Genomic DNA, 12,248 nt, shown 5'->3' on the forward strand with positions numbered 1-12,248 from the left:
GGGCAGGGTGGAGAGGACCTGGGGTGGGGCTGGGGAGGAAAGGAATAGGATGAATGAAATCTAGAGGAGGAGTCATAGTAAGGTAGGTGGGATTGGTCAGGGGAAGAGGGGGTAGGGAAAAGGATAAGGCAGGTTGGGATGGTATAGGTGGTGATAGGAGAGATGGGTGGGCACTGATTAGTGAAAAGAAGGAAACTCTTGAGGGTATGAGTAGTGGGATGGTAAGTGAGGGTAGAGAGGTAGATTGGCAGGAAAGGGGATGGGAGGAGTAGGGGATGAGTGAGGTCTGACAGGGAGAGGAGCTGAAGGGTTCAAGTCCTGGTTTGGGTCAATATGAGGAGAAACCTCCTCACAATCCAGGTGGGATGATAGGATGTGTTTCTTCCTAGATCTAATCAAGGGTTCAGGAAGAGGAAGTGAAGGAGTTAAGGCAGAATGGGCTGGTACCAAAGAAAGAATGGTTTCCCTACTGGAGGGAATGGTTGATTTATCAACATGATAAGCCCACAAGAGCCAGTATTTATAATCTTTGGAATCTTTGTTTGTAATGGCTAATTTCAAATCCTTTAAAATCTTGAAGTCAAAGGAGCCATATTTTGGCCATGTAAAAGATTTTTCCATCCATGCCTTACAAAGCTTTCTAGCTTCTTTCTTTGTCATCCAATTCTCCTTAGGAAGATTAGGATCACCCCAAGAGTTAAAAAGTGTATGCAGGGGTGAGTCTGGAGGAATATTTCCTGATTTCTGTTGATTTGTTGCAATATTTCCCATAATATCTAGTTTGTCAGTAAAAAAAAAATTGAGACGCAAATTTCTTCAAAGTTATTGTGGAAGGCAATGAGAGTAGATTTAAAACAAATAAGATAATATAAGGAACGAAATAATTGTTGCACAGCAATAGTACTAATAGTGAATGTGTATTTATTATAATTATTGTTATTAATAATTAATAATATGTATTTATCATAATTATTGTTAATAATTGACAATAGCAAACAATAACAAAACAAGTATCAATTATCAACAATAATAATTAATAATAGTTTAAAAATAATAATTATTATTGATTATATTATTAATACAATTGCATTCTAAAATTTTATTAATTAATTTGATTTAATTTTGGCTTTGTTCAATTTTAGAAATTTGGTTTTAATTTTAATTCAATATTATTAATATTTAATTATTAATAATCCTTGTATTTAAATATATTCAATTTAATTTTATTCTTTTCGATCACTAAGAGTAACAGGAAAGGTATTTTCTTTTAAATTTTCTGCAGTTTTACTTCTTGACAGTAGGCAGTAGGCGGCAGTATTAGCGCATAGAGTGTAAAGCACTAGAGGGTAGACATTTATCTAAAAGCAGTTAGAGAGATGATAAATCCCAGAAAGAATGTTTAAAATGGGGGAAGGGAGAAGAGAAAATTCAAAAGAGAACTTTTTTGTAAAAATGCAGTCTTTTTTTCTTCCTCAGAGGTAAAAGCCATGTCAAGCTCTCAATCTGCTGAGCTAGAGAATTCCCAACTGCTGTAGGCACTCTGCTCCAGCCCCTCACTGTAGGTTTTTTTTTTTGGAGGGGTTGCACTGGGTCTTAGGGTCAGGGAGCTCCTAACTCTAATCCTCCCCAGCCCGGAAGGATCCCTAGGATACAGTCAAGGAGTTCCTCCACTCTTTACTGCATTGGGCTGAGCAAAGCAGCACTAGGACCATGCATCAGGTTCACTGTGTTATTGGCGCTGTAGAAAGTCCCACTGGGTCCTAAAACCCCCTTTGTTCTATGCAGAAAGGCTCAGAGCCCTGTTTGGAATGGGGGAGGGGCTTACTCCCAAGAGCTGTGCTCAGCCCCCAGGCTGCACTGTGCTGAGAGAAATGGGACCGAGACAGCATCCCTACAGGTTTGGCAATGTAGGAAGTGACTGGGCTGGGAGGAGTTCCTATTAGGTTCTAGAGCCCCTGGTCCAGTTTTGGCAAAAAGGCTCCTCTCCCCCCCTCCCCACTCAAGCCAAAAGAAGGGGTGGGAGGTTCTCTCACCAGTCAGATCTGATGCAATCTGGGAAAAACAGCAGCCTCTTCCCTGTCTCCGCCTGGGTTCATTTCCCATATGAAAGCAGAGGAGCAAACTGAAACCCCTACTCTCCAAATAAAACCCAATGCTGTACTCAAAAATGCAAAACTGTCTCAGAAGAAAAGTAAAGGTCCTAAAAAACTAATGTGGTTCACCGTCTGTTATAAGTAAAAATTAATATATCTACCCAGTTATTAATTTTCATAAAGTTTATTAGAAAAGGTAGGTAGGCATAGAGTTAAAGTCCCTTCATTACTCTAAGTTCTCAGACCACATGTTCTATTCTATTGGCATCTTTCTCTCTCCTTCACCTCTCTCTTCTAGCCTCTGCTGTCTGCTCCAACAACCCTGTGATTTCCTGTCCCCTCTCTTTTATTCATGTACAGCATGTTCACAGATGTTCACAGACATAACTCTCATGCAAGCTTAGCATGTAAAAAAGTTGACTGACCAGTTTGGCTACTCAGGAGGGGGAGGGGATAAGATCTCCTCAGCACATGCGATTAGTGAATATTTATTGAGATAATGCCACTTCTCCCTACAAGGGGCAGTATCTTCAAGTCTGACTCTGAAAACATGTCACTAATTCCCAAGAGAGATGATATACTTATTTCTGGATCTTCTGTTCTAGGCTGAGCTGTCTTAACTGAGGAGTGAGTACTCATTCAGCCAACTGGCTCATTTCATATCCCATCCAACTGCCCATTCAGCCCATCTAGCCATCTTGTGAGTAACTTTCCTACTTCCCTCTCCTTCTTTTTACTGTGGGCTCAGCAATCAAATCAGTATTGCCACACTACTATAATGGTGTGTCAATTGACTATATTATGGTTCCACTCAACACACTATTCTCCAGACGCTCTTTTCCCAGACTACCATTATTATTATTTTTAAAACCTTTATTGGTTCCAAGACATAAGAGTGGTAAGAGCTAGGCAATTGGGGTCAAGTGACTTGCCCAGGGTCACATAGCTGGGAAGTGTCCTAGGTCAGACTGAATCCAGGATCTCCCATCTCCAGGCATGGCTCTATTCATTGAGCCATCCAGCTCCCTCACTACCTTACTATTTATTTGTAGTATCCTTATGTTAGAAAGTAAGTTCTTCTTGTTGTGGGGGTTGGATTACATGGCTTCTGAGGTAACCTTTAATTTGTCATTTGGTTATTCTGATGGCAAGATTGTATTTTTGTATTTGTATCCCCAGTACTTAGCATAGTTCCTGGCACATAGTACATAATAAATGGTCTTAAGAATGAATGAATTAATTCATACAAATGTTCATTCATTCCTTTCTTCCTCCATTTATTGATAGATCATTCTGATTAGAGAGGCATGTTTGTACAGCGAAGTAATAGGAGTCAAGATTTGAAGGGTAAATTGACATAATCTTTAATGCTAGGTTAAGAAGTTTATATGCTATTCTGTAGATAAGAGGGAATCATAGAAAATTTCTGAAGAAGGGTACATCATGATGAAAGTGGAATTTTTGAAGATGAATATGGCAGTGGTATACATTTTCTAATTTCACTGCATGATATGGTTATGATAACATATTCCCATGATTCCAAGTTAGTTTTTGCAATAGTTATCATTTTGCAGATAATACTTAAAATCTATAACTGGGGAATTAAGGTAGGAGACTAATTATTACAATATATTACATATAATTTTATACCATATTTTCATTTTAGTAATATGATATAAACATAGAATAAATTCTGAGTATATGGCAGAAGTAGTAGTGAGTAGTGGGGAAAGTGGCCAGTCAATAAATATTTGTTAAATGCCTACTAAGATAGTTCCTGTTTTTTAAGGATTTCACAATCTAACTGGGGGTACAACTCACAAATAACTATGTATAAACAAATTATAAATAGGATAATTTGGAAATAATCAACATATAAAGCAACTCGGATTTAGTGGGATTAAGAATGACTTTCAATTGAAGGTAAGTTTTTAACTGAGACTTTAAGGAAGCCATAGAAGCCAGGAATCTCCTAAACCAGTGATAGTGAACTTTTTGAGACTGAGTGCCATCTCCCTCTCTACCCCCACCTTTTACCACCCCCTTTTACTCCAGACAGGGGAGGGAGGAAGCACTCCCATTGGGCTTTTGGGCAGAGGGGCAGGTGATGAGAAGCACATGTGGAGAGGGGGAGGGGAGTGGACTCAGCACTCTGCTCCCCTACAGCTATGTGCCACACCATGAACTATGCTTCCCTCAAACCTAGCTTCTCTCCAACCACACCATAGGAATCACCTTTACCACAGATTCAATAGGCTACTGTCTGTGCTGCACCCTCATGTAGTAGTGAATCCTTCCCCCTCCCCCCCCCTTATCCCAGACAGGGGAGAGAAGAAATGCTTCCATTGGGCTCCTGGGCAGAGGGGCAGGTGGAGTGAGGAATGCTCTCAGATGCATGGAGAGGGTGAGGGGAACAGCTCTGCCCTGAGTTACTCTGGCTTTGTAGTAATGAACTCTGGTGGGTGACTGCAGCCATGTGTGCCTTAGGTTCACCATCACTGTCTTAAATCATTAATGCCAAATTCAAATAGAAATGTGAGTCATTAAACCATACATAAGGATCCCTGTGGACTTTATATTGACATAGAAAATCACACACACATATGTATGTATATATGTTTTCTTTTTATTATGTAATAATTAAAATGGTTGAGGCCATAAACTGTAGTGAGTTAAAATAGTGGAAGACTTAAAAATTGTAGTAGATAAAAGAGTGGATGAGTAAATTGTGACCGCAGGAAATATGTTTTCACTACAGTGTCTTGTTTCAAATCAAATATAAGGTGGTCACCAGGGAAATATTCCCAATTATGAATATACCCAAGTCAACTGGGTTTTATAGAGATTTTAATTAATAATACAATGAGGAATTAAAGAAAGAGAGAAAGAGTAAGAAAGGAATAAGTATGAAGGGCCTTAAGCCAACATGGCCTAGACCTGAGTCTTAATAGAGAGATCAGTCAGTCCTTAATCACTCACCACAAGATCTGTCCAAGCAAGGATTCTAGTGATACCAGGCCAGCTCCATCTCAACTGACTTCACCAGCTCAACACTGAATGTGAATCTGAATGTCCCCGAGAGGGACCCTTCAAGGCAGCTTTTCCCAGCTGACTGTCCTGAGGGAGACCTGAGAGAGACAGAGTCTCCTCAGAGGGAGTTCCAGCCAGAGTCCTCCTCAAAGGGAGTTCCAGCCAGAGACTGTCCCAAGAGCCTGTTTCCGGAGCTCTCTCCCAACAGCCTCCTTAGAGACTGTTTTCTCCTTATATAGGGAATTTTCTCCTATGTCACCTCCCCTAAGTTCTTCCATCTACCAATTACAGTAGACATTTTTCAAAGGACAGACCATTCTTAGTTCACACCTAAGAAGGTGTAAATTTTTGAGTAATTCACACCAGGAAAGCTCTGAGTAAGTTTCTCAGCTCTTTGTTCCTTGTAAATTCACAAGTTGCTTGACCTTTATAGGTACTTATCTTAAGAACTTTTTGCCTTTTTATAAGTATGGGTTAAAGTACTTTTCATTGTTCAGAGAAGAGTTTACAACTTTATCTTCCCCTAGGGCAGACTTAAGTAGGTGAAGTAGAGTTCTCACATTCCTGATCTAAGTAGAGTTCACTGCCCAAATGGGGAATTTTTTAACATTCACAAGTCTGAGAAATTTCAAGATTCACAATTACTATATCCACACATAAAAATCAGATAGGAACTACACTTTAATCTGGTTTGGGCTACACTTGGTAGTGTTGTAGACCACATGTGACCCTATGAACCCACATGGAAATATTAGATTGTAAACTCCATAAAGGTAAGAACTACATTGCGCCTACAGACTGTATCTTGCCCTCGAGTGTCTGGCAAAAGGCTCTGAATTTAGGAAACATGCAATAAATATTTGCTGAATTGAACTATAATTGCTGATTGTATTTTGCTAAATTGTTTTCAGAATCCATCAACTCTATTCCTTTAACATTCCCAGTCAAAAAGATTGATCAAGGTTGGTGCATGGCATTGGAGGATCTGAGGAGAAACTCATGGATTATTCTTCATTTGGTACTGCCAGTGTTAGAAAAGTTCAAGTGTTCTTTCTATTTTGTCAGTGCTTTTAAGAAAGAAGTTTCCTTTGAACCATGCCAAATGGTTTATGGCATAAAGGTTGCCTCTAGAACCTTTTTTTCCTCTAGTGTTTCATTTTCCTACATTCATTTCTGTTAAAAAAGAGAATTATAGAAAATGAACATGCTAATTGCTTAAATTAAGTTCTTTGTTGCCTCTATGATTTGCCATTATGATTGATCTTATTTCTCTGGAAGACTACATGTTTTCCATAATGTTACTCTTTAGTGTGACTTGCATTTTTTTTTTTGTTAGTGCTGTGTATCAGCACTGAACATTTTCAAACATAGAAATCTTATCATGATGGTATGATGGCATCATAGAGTATGATGAAAGTATAATAGCTGGGATGTATATAAAACAGCTTTAGATTCATAAGGAAACTGATGAAGATAAATTATATAATGTGATAAAGGAATAATGTTTTAGATAATACATAATAAAATAATGACACTGGACTCAAGATTGTCACTTCATCTCTTTTCCCATTCACGAAGATTCACAGACTTCTCTTTAAAAGAATGCTCAGATTAGTTGCAACAGTCATAATGCCTAGAATAGAATGTGAATTAACAAAGTTGTCCAATTATTTAAATGTAAATGACAGGGACTAATCAACTCAGAACTAAACAAATAAATACCATACTAGGAAGGGGAATAGGGTGAAAGTCTATTCATTGATATTAATTAAATAAGAGCTAGATGGATGAGTAGACTTTTACAGTTAGTTTAAAATAGAAAAAAAAATGCAGTTGTTAATAAGTAAATAAGTAAAACAAAAAAAATTCTTTTTGAGGGGTAAGAGTGAAGGATGGTTCAGATCTCTGAGCAGATGGGTAATGTATTTGTAACTTAGAATCTTAGGGAGTTCCTTGGGGTACCATGAAGCTAAGTGATTTGATCATGGTCACAAAGCTAGAATATATCAGGGGGAGGATTATTCTTTATTTGGCTTTATTTATTTAATTAATTTATATCTTTATTTGGCTAAGATCATCATATTTAATCACTTGGGTAGCATTTACTTGCACACAAGTCTAAAGTAATACTACATTAACAGGGGAAGCTAGATGGCTCTGTGGATTGAGAGTAAGATGGGAGGTCCTGCGTCCTAGTGTACCCTCAAATATTTTCTAGCTGTGTGAACCTGGTCAAGTCACTTAATTTCCATTTCCTAGCCCTCAGTGCTCTTTTATCTTGGAACCAATATGTTATTGATTATAAGATAGAAGGTAAAGATTAAAAAAAACCTACTTTTAGCTGGCATTTTGGGAAATGAGATGTTTTATACAATTAACAATTTTACATAAGGAAATTAACTCCTTTAAACAGCTTTTTAGTAGTACAAACTTTTATATTAATTATTATCTGGAAATCTATAAATTCATCATGTTGGGGTAACTAGGTAGCACAGTAAATGATTGAATGCCAGACCCGCACCTGGGTTTAAATCTGGGCTCAACCACTACCTAGCTATATACAACTTCAATTGCCTAGCTCTTGCTGCTCCTCTGTCTTAAGACAGAAGGCAAGATTTTTTTTAAAAAACAGAAATAAACAAATGTATCATGTACTTTCCTGATTTCTTAAAAAGAGAACATTGAACACTTTTTATTTTTTAATTAAGAAAATTCTAAACTTAAGATCCAAAAAAGAACATTTACATTTTATAGCAAAAAAAAAGTTTATATTTTTAAAAGAATATTTATCATACAGGCATATGCTTAAATCTATGTAGACCTATACTTATATATTACTATGTGTAATTAATAGTTATGATATTATTACATTAATTATATTCATAATTATGAATTTCACATGTTCATTTCAAATGTTTGTTTCCCTCTGAACTTCCTTCAGATACCTTCTGGGCATTTAAAAAATGTTTTAGTGACCATCTGTTTTTTTATATCACAATTGCTGTATCCCATTTCTTCCCAAACTTACCCTTACCCCAATTAAAAACTGAGAAAGAAAAAAAAAACCTTCTAAGAAATAATAATACTAGTCCCACAAAATAGATCCATACAGTGGCCATGTCCAAAAGCATATATCCATTTGGGCACTTTGAGTTCATTACTTCTCTGTCAGGAACCAATGCTCTGTCAAATAGCATGCTTTATGACAGGCCTTCTGGAGATATGGCAGATCACTGCTTTAATCAGAATTCTTAAATTTTTCAAAGATCTTTTCTTTACTGTGTTGTCTTTTTGTGCATTGTTCTCTTGGCTCTATTTACCTAACTGCATTATTTCATTGTATCTAGAATACTCTGTACTTCTCTCCTTCATAATATTTCATTACATTCATACACCACAATCTGTTCACTCATTCCCAAATTGATAGAAATGCCCTTAGATTCTAATTCTTTTTCTTTTCCCCATCAAGATCAAGAATTTTGTTTTGCTTAAGGCTATTCTTTTCATAGTCTCTTATTCTCCTTATTTCCCTCTATAATCCACCCTCCCCATCACTGCTTACTTCCCTTTTACCTTTGAGGTATTTCTTCAATACCTGTTTTATGTGTATGTGTTCAACCTTTCTTCATTCATTTTAGGTAAGAATGAGGTTCATTTCATGCCTGCTCTCTCTTTTCCCTGTTGTGCACTCTTTCACACAACCCAATTATAAGAAGTGTGTTTTACTTCTTTCTTCTTCTTTTCTGCACTATTGCATTCCTTTTATACTCTTTGTTTTTGACCTCTTCAGACATTTAGAACAGAACCAATTCATTCCCAAATCCTATGTTTTACAAAATTTACTCTTTTGTTACTATTTGAAGGAATTAAGTTTCTAAAAGGACACTTATTTTTTCTCCTCCTATTATAATGCCAGTACTTCATTATCACATAATTTTTTCTAATTGCTCAAATAAATGTATCTTTATAGGTTCCTCTTGAGTCTTGTATTTATATTTGGAAATTCCTACTAAGCTTGGATCTTTTCATCAGAAGTATTTATTTCATTAGAAATTCATTCCCCACACCCCACACATTCAAATAAGATTTGATCAGTAAGATATTCTTGGTTATGAGCTTATCTCTTTTGTCTTTTTGGAATATTGCTTTCCATTATCTCTCTTCCTTTATTTATAGTTGAAGTTGCCAGAACTTTTGTGATACAAACTGACTTCTTGGGACTTGAACTCTTTTCTGGATACTTGCACTATTTTTTTTTTTGACATTGAAGTTGTGAATTTTGGTTATATCATTCCTAGAACTTTTCATTTTGGGATTTATTTCAGCCAGTTGGGGGTTCTTTCTCTTCTTTATGCTGGTTTCTGGTTCAAATAAATCTGGATAGTTTAAATTTATGATTTTTTGAAATATGGTATTTAAGCTTTTTTTTTGAAGTCACTATTTTCAGGATTTATAATGTTTCTTAAATTACTTCTCCTTGACATATTTCCCAGGTTGGTTCTTGATATCAGATATATTGCTTCTTTTTCAGTCTTTTGATTTTATTCTAATGTAAATTGTTTCATTATTCTATTCTAATTTGATGGGATTATTTGAATGTTTGTTTCTTTTTTCTTCTAAACTAGTTTTCTTTTAGTTCTTTCCACAAGAGATTTTATTTTATGTTTTGTCTTGAGCTTCATTTCTTCTAGCTTATCTATGTTATCCCTACAGAAAATGTATCTTTTCTTTAAGTGTCTTATTACAGTTGTTGAGGAAGTTCTTGCTTTCTTTTTGGGGGATCTCTCAATTTATTATAATTTTTGGGGATGATCATAGTTTTCTTTGATTTCTTCATTTCTCTGACTTTGAGCCAGGGCCAGGTTCTGCTTCCTGCTGTACTTTTGGGTGAGTTGGTGGACTTTTTTGGTTTCACCCTCAAATTAATGGATTCCACTGATCTTCATTTCCTGGAGTTAGGTCTCTTGATTTTTGAAGTTTAAAAGCATTGCATGTTCAGATTTTCATGCTTTCTGTGTCTTCTTGAGATAGAGTGATAGAGATGATAGTACTCCTCGCCTGGGCTGGTGCTGTCTGAATGCCCCTGTATCATTCTAGTCATTGCTCTGTCCCTGGAACTTTCAAGGGGACTTTCAGAATATCCTAATATTTTCTGACCTCCTTGAGTCTTTCTTTAGTTACTCCCTATTCTTGCTGTTTTTGGAAACAGAGATTTGTATACTGAACATATTTCCAGCTCATCACCAGTTGCACTGAAAGGCTGGGTTTTTTGTCTATGTTAATTTTTTTGATAAGTTCCTTTTTCAGGTTTTTATTGGAATACATATGTTGGCATTATCAGTCCTCTATTCAGGCTACCTTTCTTGTTGGAACTATCTTTTACTAAAGTTCAGAGAAAGTACATAAAATCTTAACATCTCTGTAGGCTATTACTGGAGACCTTTAGGCCTTAAATTCATTTGAATGATTCAGTATATTAATTGTGCATGAGTATAGTGGTAAAACCAGAGGCAATGATAATATATTTTAAGATATTTGGGGTTTAAATTTGAGATCCCAAGAATAACTTTATTCTATCACATATTTCTAGTCATTTAAAATGTCACATAGAATTTTCTAATCTGTAAAATGGGGAGATGAATAGTCTAGAAGATGATCTTTAATTTCCCTTATAACTATACATTTTATGAACTAAGAGTTAGTATTACCAACATTAATTTTTGCACTATACTTATTAAATCCTAGGGGCTAACAACCTGGAGGGATATTTATCCCTACATTAAAAGTTCCCAGACCTCTATGCCTTTTTAGTTATCAGGTCAGAATGTTAAAGTTTTTCTTTCATCTCTCACTGTCAGACTGTTGAGTCTTCTTGCTGCTGTCAGTGCCTTTCTTAAGCATCTTCTATTTTAAGTTATCTTTTCCAATTTGTTTTGGGTGTTATACAAGAAAAACAAAAGAGCTGAAATTATGTTAAGAATAAGAATTAAAAGGCTCTTAGAACTTTGAGGGGCTCTTCATATAGTAAAATGAATAGATTTTGTGACATTTACTTTGACTGTTCAGAGGCTTTTTTTGGTCACTGGGTAAGAGCCTTTTGGATAGATGAAGTATTAACATAATTAATGAGGTAACTAAAGTAATATAGTCAACATAGATTAGGTACTTTGGTTAGACTGGCATCTCAATTTATTTTTTAAAAAACCTTTTATATTTCTATAATCTTTGCACAAAGTAGACATTTCAAGTGTTCTTTGAATTACTAAATGTTCAAGCATAATCCCCACCAGAAAATTTTTGCTTAATCTAGTGCTAGCTACATTTAAAATCTCATTTAAAAAATATTATGATTGAGACTTTCTATTGAATAGTATTTTTTTTTTGCCCAATTAGGCCTAGTTAATGAGATCCTACTCTAGTTTATGACAGCTGTATTAAATGAGTTTAACAGCTCATAAATGAAATGCTTTTAAAAGTATGAGTAGGTCCCTAGAGGAAAAATGGTCACTGGTTATAGAGTTTGTTTGTCAATGTGACTTCATAAGATTCATTTTCAGACTGAACTTAATGGGATTTATTAAAATTAGAATGCCCCTTAACTGTACATGTCAATCTAAGATCTGTCCTAGGCCTTCTCTTCTTTCTCTACATCCTCTTGTTGACCTCTTTAGCTATTTATCTCTTTAAAAATGACCCTTAAATCTGTGTGTCTACCCCTAATCTTTACTCCAGGTTCCATTTCTCCATCATCATTTGTCTTTTACACAGTTCCATATGGATGTTTAACCAGAATCTTAAACACAACATGTCTAAAACAGAATGTTTTCTCATAAACCTTTTCCTCCTTGAAACTCCCTTGCTTCTGTTGTCCCTTGCTTCTGTTGAGGGCATCATAGTTTTTTTTTTTTCAGTCATCCTGGTTCTGATCTCAGAATTATCTCTTAATTTTCCCTTTGCCTCATTCCCAACATTTTAAATTGTGGCCAAATCTTCTGAATTCTACTGTCATATCTCTTTTGTCCATTTCTTTCACTCATATGACCATTATCCTAGTTCACCTATTGCTTAGACTCTTGGAGCAACCTTTCATTGGTTTCCTTCCTTCCAGGCTCTTGCCTCTCCAAT

General features: G+C 35.9%; 2 protein-coding genes across 4 annotated transcripts in view; both read left to right on the plus strand.

Annotated features, from left to right (window-relative positions):
• The window catches only part of LOC130457088 (elongation factor 1-alpha 1-like), an 84,089-nt gene that overhangs the window by 20,488 nt on the left and 51,353 nt on the right, over positions 1 to 12,248 (plus strand).
• Positions 1 to 12,248, plus strand: part of SLC16A12 (solute carrier family 16 member 12) — a 111,116-nt gene that overhangs the window by 20,392 nt on the left and 78,476 nt on the right. Inside the window, exon 2 of one of the 3 annotated variants that reach the window (XM_007478831.3) lies at positions 2,699 to 2,793. The exons of the other annotated variants lie outside the window; for them this stretch is intronic. The gene's annotated coding sequence lies outside the window, so the exon portion shown is untranslated. The remainder of the gene's footprint in view (positions 1 to 2,698; positions 2,794 to 12,248) is intronic. 3 annotated transcript variants of the gene reach the window in all.

This window comes from Monodelphis domestica, chromosome 1 (assembly GCF_027887165.1).
Source record: "Monodelphis domestica isolate mMonDom1 chromosome 1, mMonDom1.pri, whole genome shotgun sequence".
NCBI lineage: Eukaryota > Metazoa > Chordata > Mammalia > Didelphimorphia > Didelphidae > Monodelphis > Monodelphis domestica.